General features: G+C 41.6%; 1 protein-coding gene across 9 annotated transcripts in view; it reads right to left on the bottom strand.

Moving 5' to 3' along the window:
- Window positions 1-27,415, bottom strand: part of LDB2 (LIM domain binding 2) — a 436,562-nt gene that overhangs the window by 98,660 nt on the left and 310,487 nt on the right. The window lies entirely within an intron of this gene.

The raw sequence follows: 27,415 nt of genomic DNA, 5'->3' as shown, positions 1-27,415 counted from the left end.
TTCAGGCTTGAATCCAGGTCCTCGCCTGTAGTAACATCTGTGCCCAACCAGGTGTGCCACCAGTCAGATCCAAAAGTTACCACTTTTTCATTCCACAGTCAAATTTATGACTAATAATTGAGTTCTAAAAAAGAGGACACATGTTTCTTGTGTGTCCTTCTATCTCCAGTGCTGAATAAATCTATGTCCTGGTACATTCAGTAAATATTTGCTAGACAGATAAACACATGGGGGGCTGCTATACATTTAGTGAAATAAACAATGATTGAGAGTACCTCGAGGAAAGTGGATGGTGGGGCATTTAAAGTAAATTAAAAAGTACAAAGTGTTCGGCAAAGAAATTCCACTTGATTGCTTTCAAACATGCTCTTTAAAATCAATGACCATCAAGAGCTTCTCTAGGGAATACTTGGAGATACTTGACTAAGTCAATATGATATAATTTATAATTCTCAAATAGTATACATGCCTAGAAAGTGTTTTTAACATACTTCACACACACACACACACACACACACACACACACACACACACACACACACACCCCGCATTCCTGGTCTATCCCCCAAATTACTAATAAGCAGGTCTGTGAAGACCAGTTTTCCCAAATGCTTACTCACTGATATAGGTTGACTTCACAGAACAGGAAAATGGATTACCTAGAAGGCTATGGGTAGTGGGTATAGCACAAACTTTTAAGCACTATCTTGACTTATTAGCAGTACAAAACCTTGATCTGGAAACTTTTATTAACTCACAGAAATGAGGGAGATGAGACTGATAAGTGATTTATCCCAAGATTTTTTTTTTTTTGTAATGGTAGAACCCCTCAGGACCTCACTCTATCACTTTTTCTTTAAAGGGTGGTGGGTAGTGCACTATAGTGCAGTTGTTGACATGTGGCTTCAATTTATCATGCCCCAGCTAAACATGTCTGCAAGACACTCTCATCCTCAGTTTAGGTCTTTTTACACTATCGTGATTCAGGGCCCCGAATCCCCCTACCTCTCCCTCCTTTTCCCTCCTTTCTCACAGACCAAAATGTCTCATGTTGTACTCTCATCTGCTCCTCCAAACTCTCACATTCCAATCAGAAGACACATCAGTGACTAGACCAGAGATGATGAGCTTCAATATTCCTTGCTGTTCTGAACTTTTGGCTTTTCATGCTCCTGCCTTTTATTTTTCTCCCTCTATTTTGGCAGTAGCAGTGTTAGTTGTTGTGATCCTGATTCTCGAAACACTGCCCAGAGAAACATGTCATCACAAAGTATGAAATATAAAACTGGTCACGAGTGACTAGCATACGTTGTCAGGCTTGAAAAGACCCTATTGGGGAGTCAGGCAGTAGCACAGCAGGTTAAGCACAGGTGGCACAAAGCGCAAGGACCAGCAGAAGGATCCTGGTTCCAGTCCCTGGCTCCCCATCTGTAGGGGAGTGGCTTCACAGGCAGTGAAGTGGTCTGCAGGTGTCTATCTTTCTCTCCCCCTCCCTGTCTTCTCCTCCTCTCATGATTTCTCTCTGTCCTATCCAACAACAATGACATCAATAATAACTACAACAATAAAACAACAACAACAAAAGGGAATAAATAAATAAATATAAAAAGAAAAGACCCTATTCCTGAATCCTACCAATATCACACTCCAGTCGAAAACTTGGCCAAGTGTTCAAAGAAGACTCAGACAAGGACAACTAGTACCCTTATCCAGTGATCAACAAACTGTGCAAAGCTTCCTCTCCCTGCATATCACCACAGACACCATAGCTCAATCTAGTAGAGTGTATGCTTCATCATGCACTAAGATCCAGGTTCAAGCACTGCCACCACAGGGGAGAAATGCTCCATCAAGGGTAGAGAAGTTCAGTGTTGTCTCTCCTCTCCTCTCCTCTCCTCTCCTCTCCTCTCCTCTCCTCTCCTCTCCTCTCCTCTCCTCTCCTCTCCTCTCCTCTTCTCTCTCTCTCTCTCTCTCTCTCTCTCTCTCTCTCTGAAATAAAAATCATGAAAAAGTCATCCTAGGACCAGATGGGTCAATCATTCAGGAGGTCTTGGCATGGAATAACATAATCTCCATAGCTGTGCTGTTTTGGACAAGGTGCTTAGCTTCACTGTGTTCTATACAATGGCATGAAACTTGGCAAGTGACTGCTCTGAGTTTTAGTGGAAATAACTTGTTCAGTATCCTCCTAATGGCTTCCATGAAAGTTTGTAACCTTGTGTTTCTCACATATACGATTTGGTGGAAATTATTTTTCAGCTGTCTACTCCGAAGGAATGCCAGTGTGTGCCTAAAGTTCTGCAGGAAATTATCTATTTGGATGGTCTTAAAGGGTGACCTGAACAGTGTACAAGAACCTCCAAGAGGTGCAAGGAGACTGGGTCCAGAGAGAGTCATCTTAGTCATGCCAAAGGCTGCTATGACTATTTAAAGAGATTCTCCCAGGGATACTTATAAAGAAGGATCACTTCCTCAGTGATCCTCTCCCCAGAAGTTGCAGATTCATAGTCAGTGTTTCTTGGCAGTGAGATGGACTCCATGAGTCACATCGGGAGACCAGTGACTAGAGGATGAGTCCTTCCAGTGTTATGTTTACTCCACCAGAAGCTCTAAGCTTCTGGAAAATGTATTCCCATTAAGGACACTAGGAAAGTTTGTGGTTGTTGGTGGTGTGGTGTTCGTATGCTTCTAAATTCTGCTTCTAAGACCCCTTCTGTTGCATTGCTTGACTTTGTAATCTATTTACATAATCATTGTTTTCATTGGTTTAATCCCCACTGGTTTGAGAGCTATTTTCCTTCTCCCCACCCCCTATCCTATGTACTTCCTCTTCCTGATACTTCCGCCTCAGGAGATATAAAAGACAGGGCTTTCTAATGAAGAGAGATTAGAAGAGATTAGATTGTTGGACTACACCCCTGCTCGTCAATAAAGATTGATCTGCATTCCCAGCTCAGCCATGAGTCCCTGGTTGTCTGTCTCCTGCCCGCGAAGCTAGCCCGGTAGTGTGGTCCATACGTCTTGGTAGTTTGTTGCTGTCTCAGCTAGCTTAGTAGAAAATGGGTAGTGGATGTTAGAAGATGTAGAGGTACCCACCCAATCCACCCTTCCATATAGATGACTACTATTCACAGGAGCCTTCCTCCACCTTCTAGAAAGAAAACCAGTGAAATCTCCTTCTTCTCCCCTTCCTCTCCTGCCCCCTTATCCTCATTCTTCTTCTACTTCTCCTTCTGCTATTTCAACTTCTTCTGCATCATCATCATCTCATCATGGATAAATGCTTAAGAGTGGCATTACTGGATCAGAAGGTATTTCTGTTTTTATTTATTTTTTAATAGTTCATTCATTTGCTTTGTTTTAGTGAGAGAGATGCAGGGAGGGGAGAGAGAGACAGAGAGAAAGAGACAGACAGAGAGAGAGAAAGAGAGGGAGATGGAAAAGGAGAAAGAGACAGACAGAGAGAGAGAAAGAGAGGGAGATGGAGAAGGAGAAAGAGACAGACAGAGAGAGAGAAAGAGAGGGAGATGGAGAAGGAGAAAGAGACAGAGAGAGGGAGAGGGAAAGAGAGAGAAAGAGACAGAAAAACAGAGAGAGGGAGAAAAACAGAGAGACGGAGAGTGAGAGACAGAGAGAGACAGACACAGAAACAGAGAGAGAGAGATGAGCACTGCTCAGTTCTGGCTTAATATGGTGCCAGAGATTGAATGTGGGGCTTCAGATCCTCAGCAAGTACATATTTTGCATAGACATTATGTCATCTTCCAAGCCTGTAATTTTCTAAGAACTCTCCATATAGTCTGCCAATAGCCAAAACATCCAGTTTCATTGATGTAGGTTAAGAGTGGTTCTGGATATCTTTCTTGCATTCAGGTGGAGCAAGTGTTGGGAAATTTGTCAGGCATTAGCTGTATTTGCTTTGTTCCCGGATGCAGTCTTGCCCTTAAGTTATGTGGTTATGTCTACATCTCTTTTCAAAACATCACAGTTGTAGCCCTTTGAACTCTGGTATTAAAGGGGAGAGAAAGAAAGAAAAACAGATCCTGTCTTTTTCTCCTTCTTAGTGACTCTTTTGTGTTGGTTTGTCACTGACAGCAACTCTCTCTCTCTCTCTCTCTCTTTATCTGCTTATTTATTTTTCCTGCATGAGAGAGAGAGAGAGAGAGAGAGAGAGAGAGAGACACCAGAACATTACTTAGCCCAGCCACAGGCTTTGTTGATATGGAATCTGGGACCTCATACTGTAATGGAAGAAGGGGTACTAAGTTACCTTCTGTGGTCTGACTGAAATTTGCTTGAAAGAATTACAAGGGAACAACAAGCATAACAGGTATGTGTTTTTCATACTTTTATCTTCCTTTGTTAGGATACGAGGTAGAACCCATTTAGAAATGAAATTAGAGGGTTCCTGAGGGCTCTAGAGAAGTTCTCAGAAGGCCCCTCTGTGTATTAAGCCCTTCTCTTAAACTCCTGCACTCAGCACACCTGGGCCAGCCTTTTTCTGGCCAGCAGGAAATGCCAGGTGCCATTACCTTCCCCAAACTCCTCCCACACCATGTTTGTGTGTGTGTGCATGCACACTCAGCTCAAGTCCCCACTTTAAAAACAAAACAAAAAAAATTTTTTTTCTAATTTGCTGCCAGGATAATCACTGGGACTTAGGGCTGGCACTATGAATCCACAGCTCCAGGTGACCTTTTTTTTTTTTTTCCTTCTATGTTATTTGATAGGACAGAGAGAAATTGAGAGGGAAGGGGAGATACAGAGGGAGAGAGGGAAAATAGATACCTGTAGATCTGCTTCACTTTTTTTTTTTTTAAAAAATTATCTTTATTTATTTATTGGATAGAGACAGTCAGAAATCAAGAAGAAGGGAAAGACAGAATGGGAAAGAGACAGAAAGGTACGTGCAACCATGTTCTACCACTTGCAAAGCTTTGCCCCTGCAGGTGGGGACTCACTCGAATCTGGGTCCCTGAGCACTGCAACATGTGCTCTCAACCAGGTGCGCCACCACCCAGCCCCGATCTGTTTCACTTCTCATGGAGCATCTTCCATACAGATGAGGGGCAGGGGCGGGGCGGTGCTTGAACCCAGGTCCTTAAGCGTGCACTTAAACTGAGTTCGCCACCACGTGGGCCCCAGTTCCCATCACCCACATGTTCACACGGTGTGTTTGTGCCTCAGTTCCACAGGACAATGTCAACTCAGTGCAAACAAAGTGTCTGTGCTCTTCAGCATACTTCATCTCCTTGTCCAGTCCCTCAACGTTATCACGTGGTTTAAGCTGAGCTTAAACATTCCCTGTCCTCGACTCTCTTACATTTGCTATTTCCACTCTCGACTCAGAGAGAAAACCAGGTAGCCAAGCCTTCTAAAAGTGTGTAAAGAGAGCAAATACTCCCAGCCGGGGTTTATGGGCTTTGATATGCGTGCAATACAAGGACTCTGTTGCTTGGCATCTGTCACTTCTAGCTTGGTGTGGCTGGTCTTCATTTCTCATGTCCTAGTTTCTCAGGCATATTCCCGACATCTGGATACTCTCACTTAGAAGTGTTTCCTAGGAACTGCAGCATGCATGGCCATACAGGCTCTTTGTCATCTAGAACATTTGCAATGGTGAAGATTATTTTGTGAAGGGCCATATGCAATAGGAGTCAACATCACACACTACCAAGGCCTCAAATGAGGTCAAATTCTGAAAGTCAGAGTTATATTACCCTCATTTCAAAGAGGAAAATCTGGGGGCCAGATAGTGGTACAACTAGTTAAGCACACACATTACAGTGTGCAAGGACCTAGGGTCAAGCCCCTGGTCTCCACCTGCAGGGGGGAAGTTTCATGACTGGTGAAGCAGGGCTGCAGGTGTGTTTCTCTGTCTCTTTCCCTCTCTATATATCCCTCTCTCCTCTCATTTTCTCTCTGCCTCTATGCAATAATAAGTAAATAAACAAATAAATAAATTCAAAGAGGACAATACTGAGACTCAGGGAGCAGAAGAGATTCACTTAGTATCACACTGCTCTAACAGAGGCAGAATGGAGACAACAGCCCACTTGAGCCCTTGGCAAATCCCCCAGTCCTGGAGAAAAATCTCTCCTATGTTCTGATACCCCAGCTGGTCTGCAAGGACTTTTCTCAGACTCATCAGGCCAAAGAAACAGAAATCAGAGAAATGCGGAGAGCATGCCCAATAGGAAATAACAGGAGGTGGGAAGTGAGTCTTCATCTGAGAGGGTGGGAGCAGACTGCAGCAGAGTTAGCACAACTATGTTTCTACGGGTCTCTGTTTGTGAGGGAGATAAGCTGCTTTTTACACAGTATGATTCTGTAAGTGACCTGAAGATCCTTCCAGAAGTAGGGCAGCATCCATGTAGACCTTGTGTTTTTGACTCTGAGTCTCTTTTCTTTGAGGTTAATAATCAGAATCCTTTTTATTGCAGTGAATCTTCTTACATTTGGACAGTAGAAATGCAGGAAGTTGGGGTCAAGAGACACACTTTGAATTGGTGAGAAACCTAAACCATCTAATGATTTTTGGATAAATGACATGTTTATTTTTTTAATTCATAATTTATCTGCCTGATAAGACAAAAATAAGAAAAAAGCTCTGAAGCAGCTTGGATTATTAAGGCATATACATGTGAAAGCAGGTCAGATGGGATTTGCAAAAAGGGAGAACTGAGAGATCATTCAGAAAGAGAAGTAATATATTCCAGCAGAGAAGCAATTGCAGAAGCCAGACCTCCCACCTTCTGTACCCCATAATGATCCTGGGTCCATTCTCCCAGAGGGATAAAGAACAGGAAAGCTTCCAATGCAGTTGATGGGATATGGATGCCTGGTAGTGGGAATTATTTGGAATTGTACCCCCTCTAATCCTATGTCCTTTCGATCATTATTAAGTCAATTAAAAAGGGGGAGAGAGAGAGAACCAGAGAATTACTCCTGGCACATGTGACACAAGGGACTGAACTCAGAAGCTCATTCTTCTAAGTCCAAGGATTAGTCACTGCTCCATTTCTCAGGCTGCTAGTTAAAGCATTCTTTTCAACATGTAATATATTCACTGTATAGATTTCACATTTCAATTGTCTGGGAGATGGTGCAGTAGATAAAACACTGGACTATCAAGCATGATGTCCTGAGTTCAATCCCTGGCAGCACATGTACCTGAATGATGTCTGGCTCTCTCTCTCTCTCTCTCTCTCTCTCCCTCTCTTCTCCTCCTCCTCTTCTCCTATCTTTCTCATAAAAGAAAGAGAAACAATATAATTACGGTGAAATTTTTGGGAAGCACTCTTTGTGGCACATTTATGTTGACTCTGTAATCTGTCCTCTCTGATTATATAGTATTTCTAAATCAGAGTCTAGTCCAGTCTGTTTGAAATCCTACTCTGATCACAATGTGCAGTTTCTTCAGATATGCCTCAAAAGTCATTTTGTCCTAGGAAAACAAAGCTCCCACCATTGCCCTGCATTTGTAAATCACTGGGCTTAGGAGTCTTTTCTTCAGTGAAGCTAAGCAGGTAAAATAGCCATAGAGTCTATATCCATGGAGGTTTGAGTCACTAAGAGCTTGGCTGTCGCTGCCGTCAACCTCACATAAAGAGCCACATTTCTCATGGCAGAAGATCGGGCCTAACACACAGAGCACTGAGTTTGCATGTGCAAAGCCCCAGGTTCAGTCCCACTCTGCATAGGATGTAGTAATGCTCTGCTCTCTCAAAGACATACATATTTTCCCTCTCTTTCTCTCTTTTTAAAATTCCTTTAATGGGGGATTAATGGTTTACAGCCGACAGTAATATACAACATTATGTACATGCATAACATTCCTCAGTTTTCCACATAACAATTCAACCCCCACTAGGTCCTCCTCTGTCATCATGTTCCTGGACCTGAACTCTCCCCCCCCCCCCGCCCAGAGTCTTTTCCTTTGATGTAACACACTCACTCCAGTCCAAGTTCTGCTTAGTGTTTTCCCTTCTGATCTTGTTTTTCACCTTCTGTCTATGAGTCAGATCATCCCATATTCATTCTTCTGTTTCTGACTTAACTCACTTCACGTATTCCTTCAAGTTCCATCCACGATGAGATGAAGAAGGTGAATGCATCATTTTTAATAGCTGAAATATATATTTTTTTACAAAAGGAATTCCAGTTGTCTCTGTGAAAGACTTAAATGTGATGTGGAAGTCTGTCCCTAGACTGATTTTATTCTCTCTTTCCCTCACAGAGTATGTGACTTTTGGGTGAAAGAGCATCACTTATGCTAACAGTGATGCCAGTGTTTAAATGCTCAAATGTGATGGTTCTGAAAAAGAAAGGGAGCCTTGTTCACTCATTCCACAGACACTGATGGAAAGTCCACTCGAGTCAGGTGTGAAGCTGAGCATTTGCAATGCAATGAGCAAACTGTCCCCACCTGTCCTTGCAGTATTTACAGTCTACTAGAAGAAAGCTGATGTTTGCAAAATGAATGTGTAATGATTGTAACAAAAGCCACAGAGACTTGGATATTGTGTAAGAGAATAGTAGGAAGACCTAATTAAAAGAGGAGCTCCACTCAGGACATCCCATGTAAAGAAGTATGAGAATAACAAAGTGGAAACAAAGGCATAGGAATGAATTCTTTTCTCTTTATTTTGTTTTCTTTTGCTTTCAGGGCTCTCACTAAGGTTTGGGCACCACTGTACTATTCCCAGAGGTTTGTTTTTAAAATTTTTTTCCTTCTTTTTTTTTTTCAGTATTTATTTATTTTCCCTTTCATTGCTCTTGTTTTTTTTATTGTTGTTGTAGTTATTATTGTTGTTGTTATTGACATCATCATTGTTAGATAGGACAGAGAGAAATGGAGAGAGGAGAGGGAGACAGAGAGGGGAGAGAAAGACAGATACCTTCAGACCTGCTAATAGAAAGTGAGAGACAGAAAGGAGAAAAAAGAGAGGAAGGTAAGAAGGGAGAGAGATATGAAGAAAGAAGAAGAGACAACTACAACACTAGTCCATCACTCATGAAGTTTCCTTCATGCAGGTCAGGGAGCAAGACTTGAACCCAGACTTGAACGGTGACATATGTATTCTACCAGGAGAGCTATGACCAAACTCCTGAGAATGAATATTTCGTAAAAAACTTCTTTCTTCCTTTTTACCTAAAATCAGTCAAGGAGTAGAAGCTATAACAGAAGCTTGAGATACAAGTTGAAGAAATTGCATCCTTTGCCAAAGAAGAGACAGTCAAGCTGACGGGATGCTGGAGTGAGGCAGCCAGGTTCAAATCCCAACTCTGCTATTTGACAGTGGGGTAGCTTGGGCACGTGACATCAGCTCTTTCGCTGTCTGCTTAAAAACAGAGTGCTCACAACATGCCCTACCCCCAGGAGATTCGAGGGTTGTTAAGAAACAAATAAATCAATATGTGTAAAGTGCTCAGAAGTGCCTGTCTCTGGCGCCCAAGAAGAGCTTTGTGTTTGTAAACATCTTCTCTGGAGTTTGCAATCTGAGGGAGAAGGGGTACCATTACACAAACCACTAAGTGACTGAAGTCATGTGAGTGCAAAGATTAGAATGATGAATTCCACTAGAAAAGTAATGTTCAGAAGATGCAGCATTGCAGGAACACACATTATTCCATATACCTCACATGCAAAAAAGAGCCTGCCTTGATCTTTGTGGGAACTTTTCAATGGCACCTTTGTTAGCTGTGAAATGGCCATGGCTGGCTAACCAAGTCAACATGGTTGAAATAGCAACTTGTTGCCGTGATAAGTCTCTGTGGTGGCAGAGGTATCTTGGAAGAAATGCCCCAGAAATATTTGTTCAATGGAAACACATACTGAATTCAGGAAGTCACCTTGCCCATTTCTGCCTCTCCTGCTTCCTGACCATCCACCCATATCTCCCCACTCTTCCAGTTTAAATATTCATTCTCGGTTTACTTCATTAATTTGCTGTTTCTTTCTGTAGCACATATAAGTGAATCCTCTCATAGTCTGTTTGCCTTTGTCTCTTAGCGTTATTTCACTGAGCATGATAACATCTGGGTCCACCTGTGTTATTGCACGTGACAAGATTTCCTATTCTTTCTTTATTGGAGGGGGTATTAATTCTTTACAGCCAACAGTAAAATACAGCAGTTTATACATGTGTGACATTTCTCAGTTTTCCACATAACAATTCAACTCACATTAAGTCCTCATCTACCACCATCTTCCAGGACCTGAGCCCTCCCCCACACCCAAAGTCTTTTACTTTGGTGCAACACACTAACTTTGGTTGTGTTTTTCCTTCTGTTCTTCTTTTTTTGTTGTCATAATTATTTTTGCTGTTGTTATTGATGTCATCGTTGTTAGATAGGACAGAGAGAAATAGAAAGAGGAGGGGAAGACAGAGAGGGGGAGAGAAAGAGAGACACCTGCAGACCTGCTTCATTGCCTGTGAAGTGACCCCCCCCCCCCGGAGGTGGGGAGCCAGGGGCTTGAACTGGGCTCTTTTACACTGGTCCTTGCGCTTCACGCCAAATACACTTAACCTGCTGCACTACCACCGGACTCCCTCTGTTCTTATTTTTCAACTTCTGTCTATGAATGAGATCATCCCATATTCATATTTCTGGCTTATCTCATTTAACATGATTCTTTCAAACTCCAACCAAGATGAGGTGAAGAAAGTGAATTCACTACTTTAATAGCTAATCTGTATTCGTGTGTGTGTGTGTGTGTGTGTGTGTGTGTGTGTGTGTGTGAGATCCTCTTTATTTAGTATTCATCTAAGTGTACTTAGGCTCTCTGTCTCATCCCTGGCTATTATAAATACTGATGAAATGAACATGTCGATGCACTTATCTTTTCAAATTCACATATTTTAATCCTCCAGCCAGTAAATACCCAGGAATGAGATAATATAATTATAAGAGATTTCTAATTATAATTAAAAACAGCTGGATCTGAAACAAAACTTCAGGAATCATCTGAATGAATAGGAGGTGGATATAAGTAAATGGTATCTGATGTGTCCTCAATAGCAAAACTATTGGTTTTGCTCCATCATTTCCTTTGCCCTTTGCAAGTTTGTCACTTTTCATTTGTTTATTCATCCAGGAAACATTCATAGCGTTTATTCCTTCTACCTGCCAAGCACTGTTCTGGGTACTAGGACAAAAAGATAGGCAGGCATCTTACAATTCTTGCACGAAAGCTTGTCATCTATTTAGTAGTTAATACAAAGAAGGAAAGGTCTTGACAGTAAAACATCAGCATGTGCTCTGTGAAAGAAGTCAGTACAGGCTTTCCTGGGAAGACAGAGACTATCTCCAATTTGGAGATTCTAAGCCCCGGTTCAAATGCCTTGTTCCCTCATAGTGAAAAAACACACAGGTAAACTCAGGCTTGGCTTCTTCAACTTGTGAGAGTAAGTTTCAGAGAACACACTGAGAGTATTGAAAGAAAAAAAGAATAAAGTTTACAAAAGGAAGACAATGAAAACAAATAAAAAGATGCCCCTTACTTGGTTCTACATTTTTTTCCCTTGAGTGATATCTTATAGAATTAATTCTAGAAAAAGTGTTTCTATTAGTGTGTGGGAAGGGGGGGAAAAAACCTCCTGAATTTCCGTTGCCACATGCAGTAATATAAAGGTGAAAAGCTAATTGTGCCATGGCATGGGCATGACTTGGCTTCAGAGGGATATATATATATATATATGTATGTATATATATATATGGAGAGAGAGAGAGAGAGAGAGAGAGAGAGAGAGAGAGAGAGAGAGAGAGAGACCACACACAAGGGTAGGGGAAGATAAAATTAGGGACCCAACCAGAAGCTTAGGCATTCAAGTCTAATGCTTTACTGGTTTTTCTCTGGCTGTCCTATTTTCTGCATTTTTGTAGTATTCTTGATTTCTTTCTAGTTCTCATGTCAGTTGGAATATGCTACTTCTAGTGTGGTCATGTTTGCGTCTTATTACTCCTTTACACTGTAAGGAGGAAATGTATTCTACCTTGTGGATCATCAAAGAACCATTCTTTTTTGAAAAATTAATAATTGCATTAATAACACAAATAAATCATTATGTAAGTGATAAACCCAATTGCTTAAGAGCTAAGCCAGCAGGACAATGTTAGGGGTATGTGTTCATCCCTTCTCCTTCCCTGTCGTTTCCTAGAAGCCTGGGAAAAAGGAAAGTAATAGCTGTAGCAACAGCTAATGCTTTTGGCCACTCACCAGCAGGTGCTATTAAAACCACTTGTTACTTGTAATCCTCACAACAGAGTCTCATTTGAGTATTACTATTATCCCCCATCTACATGTAAGGAATGTTGCCAACAGAGAGTTGAAGTAACTTGGCAGAGATCTTACAGCTGGTAATTGACATTTAAATGACCCAGACCCTGATATTTGTTACACAGTTTTCTCTGGAAAGGGCAGATTTCTTCTAGAGAGTTCTCAACAAACTGTTCATTTAATATCTCGTATTCAACATAAGATTCACATTTGGAACTGGTCCTTACTAGGAAATACTACCATTTTTTTTTTTTTTTTTAGTCCACATTCAACCAGGATCTCTCAATGAAAATTTCTGTTTTCACTTAAGTTGGTTCAGTTTTCACTTTAAGTTCAGAGTTCCCATCTTCATGGTACAAAGAAACAAACTAATATCTTACTGTTTTTCTGGCAGATGGAGCTTAGCTTTAGTTTTCCTTATAAGGCAGCTAGCTTAATGTTGACTTAAAACATATGTGTGGGGCCAGGAAGTGGTATGCCCAGTAGAATGAACATATTATCAAATGCAATGACCCAGTTTCAAGCCTCAGGGCCCCACTTGTGGGTCGTGGTGGGGGACTTGACAAGACTCTCTATCTCTTGTTCTATCAAAATAGAAAAGAAGAGATAAAATGGCTACCTTGAATGGTGGAATTGCAAGTACTAAGTCCCAGTGATACAATGGTGGCAAAAGATAAAGTATGCACCTTAGTCGCCTTGTATCCTCGGGCTATCTGCATAAGAAAGACAGAATAACGGGAGTTGGGTGGTAGAGCAGCAGGTTAAGTGCAGGTGGCACAAAGCTCAAGGACTGGAGTAAGGATCCCAGTTGGAGCCCCTGACTCCCCATCTGTAGGGGACTCGCTTCACAGGCGGTGAAGAAGGTTTGCAGGTGTCTGTCTTTCTCTCCTCCTCTCTGTCTTCCCCTCCTCTCTCCATTTCTCTCTGTCCTATCCAACAAATGGTGACATAAATAACAACATCAATAATAACTATAACAATAAAACAAGGGCAACAAAAAGGAATAAATAAATATTAAAAAAAGAATGACAGAATACTGGTTACAAATAAAAGCTATAAAGAGAAACATATCAAGCTGAAGAGGTAGAAAAGATGGGACATTCAAACTGTGGGTTTGGTTCAGGAGTAAGAAGTAGAATACTGAGGGGGTGGTGCTTCTCCGAGGAGTAGACAACAGAAAATAAGCAGGGAAAGCATTTGAAGGGAAGCACATTTCATCTCGGGAAAGAACAGGGACAAACCAGGAAGTTGGTATCTGAGAAATATCTAGACTAGTCAAAGAGAATTATCTTTTAGCATCTATGAAGGAAAACGAGCCTACAGGGAAGAACATGTGTTCAGTGACAAAGGAAGAAAAGAGAACACTTTCAGTAATGAGAACCTAGGCTGATAAGAGAACTGTATTGGGAGAGCAATTAGTTTCAGGAAGAAAGGATGCATATAAGAAAGATAAAAGTCTGAGAGGAGGGACAAAGATTCAGAAGTCATATCTCTGTGTGAAGTTATAGTAAGACAGAAAAAATGAATATTATCAGAAAAAAGAGAAGAAGAAGAAGAAGAAGAAGAAGAAGAAGAAGAAGAAGAAGGAGAAGGAGAAGGAGAAGGAGAAGGAGGAGAAGGAGAAGGAGTAGAAGAAGAAGTATTTACTAAGTGATCAAAGATATGAAGGCATGACTTAGTGGAATGAAATTTAAGAATTGGTAGCCAAGGAAAGAAACAAACAACTCAGAAGCAGAATAGCAGATTTCTACATATCACGACTTCCACATCTAGTCTCATCTCCCAGAAGTCAAATTGCCTCAGAAAAGAGAATCAGTCAGAAAGAAATCACACCTGTCTAGAGTAGCACTGAAATAAACAAGGTCCCCAGAGCTGCTACCATATGTAGCAGGTCAGCTACAAGCCCTGAATCCCCACTGCAATAAATATGAAAATGAACTACATAGTAACCGTGTGGATATGTGAAGAAATATGTTGAAAAAGAGGAAAACATAGTGGGAAAAGAACCAGCACAAAAATTCCTTCCCCAAAGAAATGTCCCATAAACTGGCATAGTAAAGAAAAACTTGAGGAGAACATGAATTCAGTCAAGATCAGAAAGTCTCAGCACATAGATTTACATTTTAGAGAAATAAAAGAAATCCAACCAAATACAGTAAGGGATCAATGAACACTATTGCTGAGCAAATAATGTTTGGATCAAACTTCTTTTCCATGAGCCCAGATTCAGGCTTCCTCTCCTTCTCAGTGCCAAAGACATTCTCATGGAGTGGCCAAGACCAGCCACTTGGAGGTGGTTCCTGTTGTAATCATGTCTTTCCATTATCTTCCTGCCTTGGCAGTGAGAAGCTGACAGGCAGATATTCTCTCTTGCTACTCTTTCCACCCACACAGGTGAATGCCAGCACGTTGCAGGTGGCCATTGAGGGATGCTGTGCGATCAGAGAGCCCATTGATACCAAGATCGGTATGGTGTCTCATTCATGTTTCAGACTGAATGAGAAAGAAGAGATTGGGAGGGAGCAGGCAGGAGAACTGACTCCTCTTTCTGTTCATAGGAAAACTGGGGAGACGGGTGTGTGGAAGGGAGAAATGGTAAAGGGAGAATACCTTTCACACTTAGGGCATCTTGGGTTTGTGCATTTGTTACAAGCTTCCGGTAGATGGCAGTAAGCCGTCTTAGTCTACACAATCAGTTTTCTCCTTTTTTTTTTTTTTTTTTTTCTTTTTTAACAACAATTCTCTAACAGATGGAGATAAAAGTATCTCCAGGGAGAGGCACTTTTTCCTAACTCCCATGGAGACCCCATATGTACTAACTGCAGTGCCCAGGGCATGTGTTCAGTCTCACCTCTGTTTCAATCCGAATTTCAGTGCTTCCTAATTGTACAGTGTTGGAAAAGCAATGTGATGTCTCAAAGATCAGATTCCTTATCTACAATAAAAGACTGATAACACAAGTCCCCGGCTCCCCACCCGCAGGGGAGTCATTTCACAGGCAGTGAAGCAGGTCTGCAGGTGTCTTTCTTTCCTCTCTGTCTTCCCCTTTGCTCTCCATTTCTCTCTGTCCTATCTAACAATGATGACATCAACTACAACAACAATAAAAAACAACAAGGGCAACAAAAGGGAAAATAAATAAATATAAAATTTTTTTTAAAAAAGACTGATAACAACTCCTTTCTCATAAAGTGGTACCAAATGTTTAGTAAGATGCCACAAATAAAACATTTAGCATGGCTAATTGGTACAGAAAAAAAAAAGACCTAAACATGGTTTGACGACAATCAGTATCACCACTAATATTATTGTTAAATGGTGCTAAACCCCCCACTCCTTTGCATTTTCTAAACCGAGAAGGCAAATTATTCTTAAAATAGAGTATGCAGATGATGCCTCAAAATAGTCATTATTTCAAGCTAATAAGACAATTTTTTCCTTTAAGCACCGTGAATGTTCTGTCTATCCTAAGCATCTGCTGTGTAGATGTCTTAAAATAACTTCTATAGTTTGATCTTTGGTGGAGTGTAATTAATGATCTTGAAAAAAGCTGTCCAGCAATTAAGTCCATTTCACAAATAAATATAATGAACTCTTTTTGTGTGAGAATGTGTCACTTCACTTAAGGATGTTTTCCTTACAGACAGAGTCTTGGAATGCATTTGGGGGGAAATCATTTCTCGTACAATGGCAGAAACAGCATCTTAACTTGTTCTTGCGCTGTTTCTTTGGCTCTCCAAAACAACAAACAACCTTTCCAAGAGCTGCTTCTTGAGTAATTGCTTTTCGTCAGTGTTTTGTCAGCTTGTCAATCTCTCAAGCACAGTTTATGAACACTCTCGCTGTGCAGCTGTCTCTGGTCGGATGGAGACACCCCGTCCTGTCCTTTGGAATGTCGTCGCCAAGAATGGCAGCCTCCTCTGACTAAGCTCAGTGGAAGTATAAGAGCAGAGCATTCAGAGGAGATTTATAATCGCCACTTTGGCAAGTTCTGACTTTGACAGAATTTCTTTGACTACAGAATGCTGGCTAGCAGAGACACAAGTGAATGGTATTAGAGCGGTGTGTTCACTCAAGCAGCAGGTGTCTCCTTAAGGCAGGCTGATCTGATGTCATTAGCTCCTTCTTCCAGCGAGGTCCCCATGTGTCCCTTTCAACCTCATCTTTAGGCGTTTCCTATTAACCAGTTTGTGACTTATCTTTTGGATAAGACCTCTTTCGCTCTTTCATAACCCCTTCTAGTAGGTCCCTATAATCTTCTCTCCTTAATCTATCTTTTCTCTGGTCACCATTCATATTGGCTGTGCAGACTAATTCACCTCCTTGCTCCTTATTCTTTTATCCTCATCAACAGGTTACCATTTCAGGAATTATTCAATCATCTTCTTTGTTCCCAGCAGCCCACTAGATAGATAGACAGATAGACAGACAGACAGATAGATAGGAGGAAAGAACTTGTACTACAAGCCCTGGATTTGGGAAAGAGAGAGTCCTTCCCAATATTCCGATAGAACAAAGTGAATTCCTGCCTAGGTGTGCTCAGTGACAAAAGAAAAAAGCACAATGACTGAAATTTACTCAGAAGTGCGAAATCTGTCAGATTAAACCCTGAAAATGCAGGTGCTAAGAGGTCGTTCACCTGGTAGAGTATACCTTACTATATGCACGCATCCAGCTTCAACACCCTGGTCTCCACCTGCAGTGGGGGAAAGCTCTATGAGTGATGAGGTAATGCTTTTTATTCCCCCTCTCTGTTAAGCTTTATTCCAGAGATTTATTTATTAGTGAGAAAGGGGAGAGAGAGAGAGAGAGAGACCAGACATCGCTTTGGTACATGTGCTCCCAGGGATTGAACTTGGGACCTCATGCTTGAGGGTCTAATGGTTTATCCACTGCACCACCTCCAGGACAACTCCCTTTCTATTTTAAAATTGACCACAGGGGATAGTGGAGTCATGCTGGTACCAAGTCCCAGAAATAAATGTGGTGACAAAAAAAAAATCAGATTCCATCAATTCAAATTCAGAACCTAAGATATTAATAGCTCACTTGCAGACAAGCTTTTTCTTTTATAACAATCCATTTTACAAAAGGGATTAGTAGATTTACATTGTAAGCAAAACTGCAAAATGGATGTTAGTTATCTATTTGAAAACAAAGAAAATCTAGTTGAACTACTACAAGGTGGCTGAATGTGTTAGGAAAGGCAGACTCAGGGATTGTCCTGTTCAGAAACATGGTTGTGGTTGATCACAGGGGGCGTTGGTGCAGAGAATTTCATGTCAGATCTCAGAAATGTCATTTGGTGGCTATGAATTTGTTTTTTTCCCCAGGTCTCAATGTTTTGTGCATGTGTGCATGCGTGTGTGTGTGTGTGTGTGTGTGTGTGTGTGTGTGTGTAAAAAGGGGTGATAATCTACTTCAAGGTCTATCTCAAAAAGCAGTAGAATCTAAGTAAACCCAGGAGTATTGCAGATGGTCAAGCTTCCTTAAGAAGGTGCAACATTGAGTCTGGAATCAGTCTCCTTTTAAATATTTTATAGCTAGTCTACAGACAAAATGAAATGTCATTGCAGACTCTTTCCATCCTCCCATTTTTTGTAATTCTCTGAAATAAGCAAGTATTTGACGACACTCTGAACATTGAGATGGGATAGATAAAACCAAATTGCAAATACCTGCATATTTGTTATAGTTTTTACAATATTTGTGGTTAAAATGACAAATACCTTCACATCTTCAGTAAATCACATTTCCAACAAGTTACAGTCATGGGAGTTGGATGGTGGTGCACCAAATGGGCATAGAAGTTACAGTATGCCAACTCCTAGGTACAAGTCCCCTGGTCCCCAACTACATTAGGGAAGCTTCACAAATGGTGAAGCAGTGCTGCTGTTTCCCCTTCTCATTACCTCTCTCCTCTCAATTCTTCTCTGTTCTATGGAAATAAAAGAGAGAAAGAAAGAAAGAGACAGAAAGAAAACAGAGATAAAGAAGAAAGTAAGAAAGAGAGAAAGAAAGAAAGAAAGAAAGAAAGGAAGAAAGAAAGAAAGGAAGGAAGAAAGAAAGAAAGAAAGAAAGAAAGAAAGAAAGAAAGAAAGAAAGAAAGAAAGGAGAAGGAAGGCAGGGATAAAGAAAAACAATGGTTGCTGGGAGTGGTGGATTTGTAGTGCAGATACTGAAACTCAGAAATAATGCTGGTGGAAAAAAGAAAGAAAGACATTGCAATGATTCACATTGATTTATTTTTTAAAATTTTATTTTCTGTGATGAGAAACTGTCTTCCCTTGATTATTATTTATTTTTTTGCCTATTCTCCTGGTTTGACTAAACAAAAACAAAAACCTTTATTTTATGGTACTCTATTTTTCCTATTGGCACCAGAATATTAGTTAATTCTTCCCAACCCTTTACTACATCAGTATGATAGGACTATAAAATTCACACTTGGCCATATAACATTGTAGAAACTACCAGAAAAGAAGAAGAAAAAAAAAGAAGGAGGAGGAGGAGGAGAAGGAGAAAAAGGAGAAGGAGAAGAAGAAGAGCCAACTTTCCCACACTGTTGACTTTTGAGCTGATCTGTGTGATGTGCTTTGGCCATAGGAAATTTTTGACAAGGCTTCTTGTATGCCTGTCATAGTGACTGTCTCCATAGCAACCTCCACTGAATGAATCCGACCTATAGATCAGTGCCAAACTCAGTCCCACCAGGTCCCAGCTGGGTTCCTTCCAATGGACTTGTAGAGCTATGAACAAAAAATAACATATAATGGCTAAAAATCAAATTCAATACACATTTACAAAGAAATACCGCCAAGTAATGACAATTGAGGTTGGACATATAGAATATCGTCACAGTAACAGGAAAGCCATCCCATGAACTAATGGGAAGAAAAAAAAAAAAAACTCCCTCTTTCCCTCTGCTTCTTTCTCTTAGTATAGTTTCAAATAGGTGGTGATATGTCAGGTAGTAAGAAAAAATGAGAAAAATGATGCACCCAATTTGGAAGAGTCTGACACTCAAAAGTTCAAACATTGGTGTATTGCACCGAAGTAAAGGACTCTGGGGCAGCAGGAGGGGGGTGTGTTCAGGTCCTGGAATATGATGGTATATGAAGACCTAGGAGGGGAGGGGGGTTGAGTGTTATGTGGAAAACTGAGAAATGTTATACATGTACCAACTACCATATTTTACTGCTGATTGTAAACTATTAATCCCGTCCAATAAGGGGGTGAGGGAAGTTCAAATAGGGCTTAGGGCTTCAGAATGTCACTACACATAACGGCTAAAACCAAATTCAATCGCATTACAAATAAATACCAGTATACCAGTATGTATCTACACAAGACACGAAACTATGTATCAACACACTCTACACATGGATATTCATGGCAGCATTATTTACATTAGCCCTCCAGATGAAGACCACCAAAATACCCATCATTTGAGGAGTGGGCAAATTAAAAATGGTATCACTTTACAATAGAATAGTATCTGATCCCTAAAAGGAAATAGATTTTGATAAATGCTACCATGTAGGAAAATCATGGAGACCCTATGCTAAGGGAAAGAAGCCAGTCAAAAAAGACCACATCTGGTATGATTCCATTTATGGCATATGTGTGGCTATGCAGATCTGCAGAAACTTATTGGTGGCCAAGAGCTGGGCAAGGAAGAACGGAAAGTGTCTGCTCATAGGCCGGGGGAGTGGGGGTGGGGGTTCTTTAAGGGGATAATTACAGAGAATGTCCTAAAGTTGACTGTGTTCATGACTGCACAGTCAGCAGGCAGGCAGAGTACTATTCTGTAACAAAAATAATATCATACCCTATGGGGCCAAATGGATAGGGTTGGAGGCGGTTATGCCTAAGAAGTGAATAAGGAGGGAAATGCTTTATCTGTGGAAAATAGAGAACTGTTCTGTGCAGTCAAACTGTCTCCAAGACTTTCCGAGAATAATAGTGGTCATGTTGGGAGGCAGAGAAGGGTAGGGACACAGAACTTGGTGATGAGTTTAATGTGGAACCATTCTCCTGAAATCTAATCTTGTAAATCACTATTACATCACTAATAAAAAGTGTTTTTAAAAAATCAAGAAAACAGAACAAGCATCTGAAGAAAGCTAAGGGGGCCAGGTGGTGGTACACTCAGTTCAATGCACATGTTACCAAGCACAAGGACCTGGGTTCAAGCCCCTGCTCCCATCTGTTCAAGGAAAGCTTTATGAGTGTTGAAGCAGTGTTGCTTCTCTCTCTCTCTCTCTTCCTCTCTATCTCCACCTTTCATCTTGGTGTCTCCCAGACTCTACCAAATAACTTAAAATTAAAAAATAAATAAGTCAATGATATTTAAAAAATTGAACTGTAAGCACAAGGACTGGTGTAAGGATTCCGGTTCGAGCCCCCGGCTCACCACCTTCAGGGGAGACGCTTCACAGGCGGTGAAGCAGGTCTGCAGGTGTCTGTCTTTCTCTCCCCCTCTGTCTTCCCCTCCTCGATCCATTTCTCTCTGTCCTATATAACAATGATGACATCAGTGATAACAACAATAATAACTACAACAACAATAAAAAAGGACAACAAAAGGGAAAATAAATAAATATAAAAATTCAATTGTGTGCCTTAAATAGGTAGCTTTATACACACAGAGAAGTATGAAGCTCTTGTTTCTAGAATTTATTCAGCATTGCAAGTCATTGACAAGTCAATATTTTTTTAAAAAAACTTTATTTATTTACTTTGCCTCCAGGGTTGTTGCTGGGACTTGGTGCCTGCACTATAAATTCCTGCTCCTTTGGCCATTTTATTTTCCAATTTATTTGAATAGAACAGAGAGAAATTGAGAGGAGAAGAGAAGACAAAGAGGGGGAGACACCTGCACACCTGCTTCACCATTTGTGAATCAAAGCCCCCTGCATGTGGGGTCAGGGGTCTCAAACCAGGATTCTTGTGTGGGTCCTCACACTTTGTACTCTGCGTGCTTAACCCTGTGCACTACCGCCTGGCCCCCATTCATCTTTTTTTTTTTTTTTAAAGGTGAGCTGTGTGCTAGTGAGTTAACAGCCATACAGCTGATCTGTATGAAGTGAAGAGAAAGTTCATTCCTGAATGGTGAGCCTAGTAAGACAGATAGACCCTGGTAAACAGTCCCATCTGCAGAGCAGGTGAACTGGGCTCTAGGCCTTGAAGACCTCAGAGCACCCTTAGGCTTCCTCAGTTTTCTCCTCCATGAACCCTCTGCTCCAAACCTGTAGTTGGTGGGTTTTCTTTCTCCCAGCCTGTTCTAATTCTTGTCCATCTGCCCATGTTCTCTTGTAGAGGAGGATGTATTCCTCGAGAAAGATGGAACATGTCCACAAATGATATCATTCAACTTCCCCTCTTTAAGATGGTTGATGAAAAAAAAAAAAAATTCTCAATGGAATTTAAAGAGCAAGATGGTTCACTGGAGGATCTTTTTCCCAATCCATCTTTCTCTTTAAAGTCTGCTTTCCAGGGACCTGTCACTGAGGTTAAGAGAGGATTCTCTGTGATTGGTCTTTGCAACCTCAGCCTCTAGCAGCTAGAGACTGTAGGCCTGTGATGAACGCAGCTGATCTCAGTTGTTCTCTGTGGCAACCTTAAGCAGGTGATTGCTGGGGCTGGGAGTGGTACACCAGGTGAGGACACACATTACCATGTGTAAGGATCTGGGTTCAAGCCTCGTGTGCCCTCTTGCAGGTGAAGCAGTGTTTCATGAGCAGTGAAACAGTGCTGCTGCTGCTCTCTCTGTCTCCCTCCCTCTCCTTCTCCCTCTCTTCCTCTCTCCCTCCCTCTCCCTCTCCCTCTCTCTCTCTCTCCCTCCCTCTCCCTCTCCCTCTCTCTCTCTCTCCCTCCCTCTCCCTCTCCCTCTCTCTCCCTCTGTCTCTCCCTCTCCCCCTCCCCTCCCCCTCCCCTCCCCCTCTCTCTCTCCCTCTCTCTGTCTCTCCCTCTCTCCCTCCCTCTCCCTCTCCCCCTCCCCTCCCCCTCTCTCCCTCCCCTCTGCCTCTCTCCCTCCCTCTCCCTCTCCCTCTCTCTCTCCCTCCTTCTCTCCCTCCCTCTCCCTTTGTCTCTCCCTCTCTCCCTCCCTCTCCCTCTCCCCCTCCCCCTCTCTCCCTCCCTTCCCCTCCCCCCTCCCCCTCCCCCCTCCTCCTTCCCCCTCTCCCTCTCCTTCTCCCTCCAGAGTTAATTACTGGGGCTCAGTGCCAGCATTATGAATCCATTGCTCATGGAGTTTATATTTTTTTCCATTTTATTGGATATAACAGAGAGAAGTTGAGAGAGGAGGGACAGACACATAGAGAGAAAGCTAGACACCTGCAGACCTGCTTCATCACTTGTGAAACATCTCCCCTGAAGGTGGGGAACAGGGATTTCATCTCAGATCTTTGTGCTTAGTACTATGTGTGCTTAACTGGGCACACCACTGCCCAGCCCCAGTCATTTTCTCTGTCTTATCAAATAAAAGAAAGAAAAAGAGCATGAAAATGTCTGCAGACACAAGGAAAGGCGGATGCCTTGTGCAGGCACAAAACCTCAGTGATAATCCTAGTGGCAAAAAAAAAGTTAGATGATCTTGGGCTAGCAGAATAGCTCACTTGGGTGGGAGCCTGCTTTCCTGTAAGATGGACACAGATTCTAGCCTGGCCCACACTGACCTGGGGGAAGCTTTGGTGCTGAGCTGTCTTTTCCTCTTGTCTCAATGGTGTGTGTGTGTGTGTGTGTGTGTGTGTGTGCAATTTTCATTTATTTTGGAGACTCAGAGAAGTTGAGAAAGAAGGGGCAGATAGAGAGAGGAGAGACAGAGAGACACCTGCAGCACTGCTTCACCATTTGTGAACCATCCCTCCTGCAGGTGAGAATGGGGGTTTGAACAGGGTGCCTCTGCATCGTAATATGTGTGTCTACCAGGTGTACCACCACCACCACCACCACCACCCCAGTCCCTTTCTTCTCTCTATTTCAAAAAGTCAGCCTGGAGTGGTGAAGTCCAATGACTAACAAAATAGTGAGAGAGGTCTTAACGGATACAAGAAGAGTTTGAAGCTCAGAGTCTCAGGCCCTGTAGCTACTAAGTGTCACCACTGGCATGGAAGTTCAGAGTCTCAAGGTCCACCTCCTTCCCACTCCCTCATCAGAGGTGAAGACACTTCAACAGAAGCTGATGGGAAGCTCCCCAGAGATTCCTGCCCTTCATTTCTCTGCAGGGGTGTGTGTTGGGGCGGGGGGGGGGGTGTGTTGACTCTAAGGACCTTAGAGCTGCTCATTCATCTCTGCCCCTTCCTGAACCCCCTTTCCCAGCTCCCCAGCTTGGTGAACCTGTCTTGCCAGCTTAGAAAAAATGTTCTAAGCCATCCAGTGGTTATCCTTCACAGTGATCAATGTCCTCGGTTTCCTTCCATAAGTCTGTGGGTCAAGTGAGAAAGATAGTCCAGAGTCTGGTAAACACTATTCACTTCTTTTCACCTTGACAGGAAAGCTTAGAAGCTGATTTGCCGGACTCCAGCTCCCCCATATGAAGTGTGTCTCCCACAAAAGCCCAATATTGTAATGCAGAGAGATTGTATCATACCTAACCACTCCTCTCGATGTACCTCCATTTTTCCTTCTTTGAAATCCCTCGATTTTTTTAAACTCAAAACTTCAAATCACTCTAGTTTTTCTTTCCTTCTATTTTTTTTAATGCAGCTACAGCTAGAGCAATTTCATTTATATTTATAGCTAGATCCCAACTGCATATATTGTGCCCATGATTAATTCACAGATGAAGGGCTCTGAAGTTTTAATGTTCTGAGTTAGTATAAAGCAGACCAAAGTTTAAAAATGGTAGCTGCAGCTAATAATTTGAATTTATATAAAAAAATTAGAAACCACAGAAAGTCTCTGGTTTAAAAATTGATGCTTCCTTATAAAACTCCTTTTTTTAAATGTTGAAAAGAAAAATATTAATCCTTTGTTAGCTGGATTGTAGCAGGAAGCCAAACCTCAGCTTCCAGCTTCACTCCTTGATGTCTGCTCTTGGTACAAGCCCAGAAGGCACGCTGTCTGGAACCTTCTGCTGTCAAGAAGTGACTGTGAGATTTGGCCTTCAGGGTAAACTGAAGTGGGAATTGCAAGTCTACTGGAAAATGACAGAAATACTTCTATTCCTCATGCTGAGGTCTACCTCTGCCTGCAAAGTTCCCTGGAAAAATACACAACCAAGATTTAATTATGCTAATGAGTAATAAACTTTTCACTTAGATTTCTGAAGACACGTAGATGTTGGCTTTAACTTGAACAAGAACAACAGCAACAACAATAACAATAACAACAACAACAAAACAACAACACCAAAAAAATCAATGTATTTAACAGATTTCTCTGGCATAAAGAACAGCCAAACTTTAGCAAGACTTCTATGTGTAATATGTCTATCTAAACAGTGTGTATGTGTGTGTGTGTGTGTGTGTATGTGTGTATGTGTGTGATATCACGTTTTGCAGCGTATGTGTCTGATTCCTCCTAGGAAGCATGAGAACAATTGTAGATATAGACAGCCTGGTCCAGGGTCTGTCAAGTCAGTGATTCTTAACCTCTTTGCCTCAGTTTCCTCATCTGTCAAATGGCAATTCTAATACAAATGCCAACTGCAAGTTTGTGAAAAGGACTGAGAACAGTGCATAGTGTACATGCAAAATACTGAGTCAATATTAACTCCTCTTCTTCATTATTTTCCTGATGTCAGAAACTAGAGACTGGCAAAAAAAAAAAAACCCTGATAGTTAGCTAATAACAAAGTTTGTGCTATTAGGTTAGCAAAATAGCTTACTTGGATATTGTATCCTGCTTTGCCATGGACATGACCTGGGTTTGATCTCAGATCCCACTGCACTGAAGGAAATTTCAGTGCTGTGATATTTATTTATAATTATCTATCAATCAATTATCTATCTATCATCTATCTATCTTCCTATCTATCTAAAAAAACATACAACAGCAACAGCATAAATCAACAAAGATCATAGCGCTTTGGAATAATGTTTTAATGGAATTTAAAAGGCTGTGGACAAAACATAATGGTATTGGAAAAGACTTTCATGCCTGAAATGCTAAGTTCCCAAGTTCAATTCCCAGCACTACTATAAGCAAAGCTAAGCAATGTTCTTTCTCTCTCTCTCCTTGCATTTCTCTTTCATTGGTGAAATATAATTCTAAAAAGGGTTTATAAAGCTGGTGGTGATAACAGAGACAATATTGTCTTTTTTGAACTTTTTTTTTTTTTTTTTGCCTTATCCCCAATTCTGTGAAAATGGGTGACCTGGGCAGGGGTAGATAGCATAATGGTTATGCAAACAGGCTGTCATGCCTGAGGCTTCTAACTCCAAGGTTTAATCTCCTGTACCACCATAAACCAGAGATAATCAGTGCTCTGGTTATATAAAAAAGCAAAAGAAAATGGGTGACCTATGTTATGAGACTTCTTATTGAGAGAGAGAGAGAGAGATGGAGAGAGCCACTTTGACCTTGAGAGAAAACTTTCCTATTGTGTACTCTATAGGATGGTTAGAAGGATGTCTCTGGCAATAACCTGGGTCCACCTGCATATTAGATGTCAGGCTCAGGAAAAAAACTAGTAAGTCATGGGCCCCCTTGGAATATACCAAAAATAGAATTACTAGCTTTTTCCAAAACAGAAACCCCAATCTTCACCTGCAATATTCTTGCCTTTATGTTCCTGATTAGTCAACTATCTGTTCTGCTTTATATCTTAACTCTTTTTCAGCCACCAGGTTCCAGATGCTACCAAGACACCAACCTGACTTCCCTGGGCAGACACCGCACCAATGTGTCCTGTGTTGGTATGCATGAGACCCCTTCTGTTTCATTTGGTTTAAATCCCCCCTGCTTAACACTATTCTATTTACATAACCACTTCATTCTATTTACATAACCACTGTTAACAAGTACCACCATCCCTCCAGGGCATTGGTGGTTCAGTGATAGGATTCTCGCCTGCTCCACCCCCTCCTTGTCACACTCTGATTTTCGCCAGTCACTTTTCTCTCCACCCTCTCTATGTCACATCCTGTTTCCACCCTACTTGGCAAGTATATATAAAGACAGCATTGTGAGTTTTAGGGTACTTGAGTTTAGCTTAGCTCGTCTTAGATTGTGCTGCGTCCTGCATGAATAAAGAGATACTGCCTACAGCTCAACCATGAGTCCCTGGTCGTCTGTTACCCGCCCATGAAGCTAGCCCGGCGAAAACAACAGTCCTGGAACCCTACCTCCCCAGATCTCTGCCCCACTAGGGAAAAGGAGAGACAGGCTGGGAGTATGGATCATCCTGCCAACACCCATGTTGGGGCCAGTAAGACTCTGAACACAGGGGATTTTCTCTAAGATATATGTTCAAAGAAAGAACTTCTATTTTTTTTCTGGACTCATTTCACAATTGAAAAAATAATAGCTTCTCTATATAAACTAGCCAAGATATGGATACAAACCCAGTGTTCAAAAACAGATGAGTAAATACAGAAACTGTGGTCTAGAAACAATATGGGATGCTACTCAACTTGGCAGGAGGTAAAGATGGAATCTTGCCTTTTGCGAGAACATTGATGCAGCTGGGAGGAGTCATGTCAAGGAAAATAAGTCAGAAGGGGCACAGACACCAGATAAACTCACTGCTGCATTCTGACTCTTTGGAGGTGCCACGACTGAACCTGGAACTTCTCACATAGGCTAGACTTATAGGCTGATAATTTTTATTATCTTTTAAATATTTATTTACTTATTTATTCTCTTTTGTTGCCCTTGTTGTTTTATTGTTATTGTTTATTGCTGTCATCATTGTTGGATAGGACAGAGAGAAATGGAGAGAGGAGGAGAAGACAGAGAGAAAGGTAGACACCTGCAGACCTGCTTCAGCCTGTGAAGCGACTCCCCTGAAGGTGGGGATCCAAGGGCTCCTGCTTCAAGGAGGAACTTTACGCCGGTCCTTGCTCTTTGCCCCTCCTGCACTTAACCTGCTGCACTACTGCCCCACTCCCAGTTTTTTCATATATATATATGATACACTAATCACAAATATATAGTGGTTAACAAGATTGTAAGATTGCACTGTAT

The sequence above is a fragment of the Erinaceus europaeus genome, chromosome 3, assembly GCF_950295315.1.
Source record: "Erinaceus europaeus chromosome 3, mEriEur2.1, whole genome shotgun sequence".
NCBI classification, from domain to species: domain Eukaryota; kingdom Metazoa; phylum Chordata; class Mammalia; order Eulipotyphla; family Erinaceidae; genus Erinaceus; species Erinaceus europaeus.
This window is presented reverse-complemented; position numbering and strand designations above follow the sequence as displayed.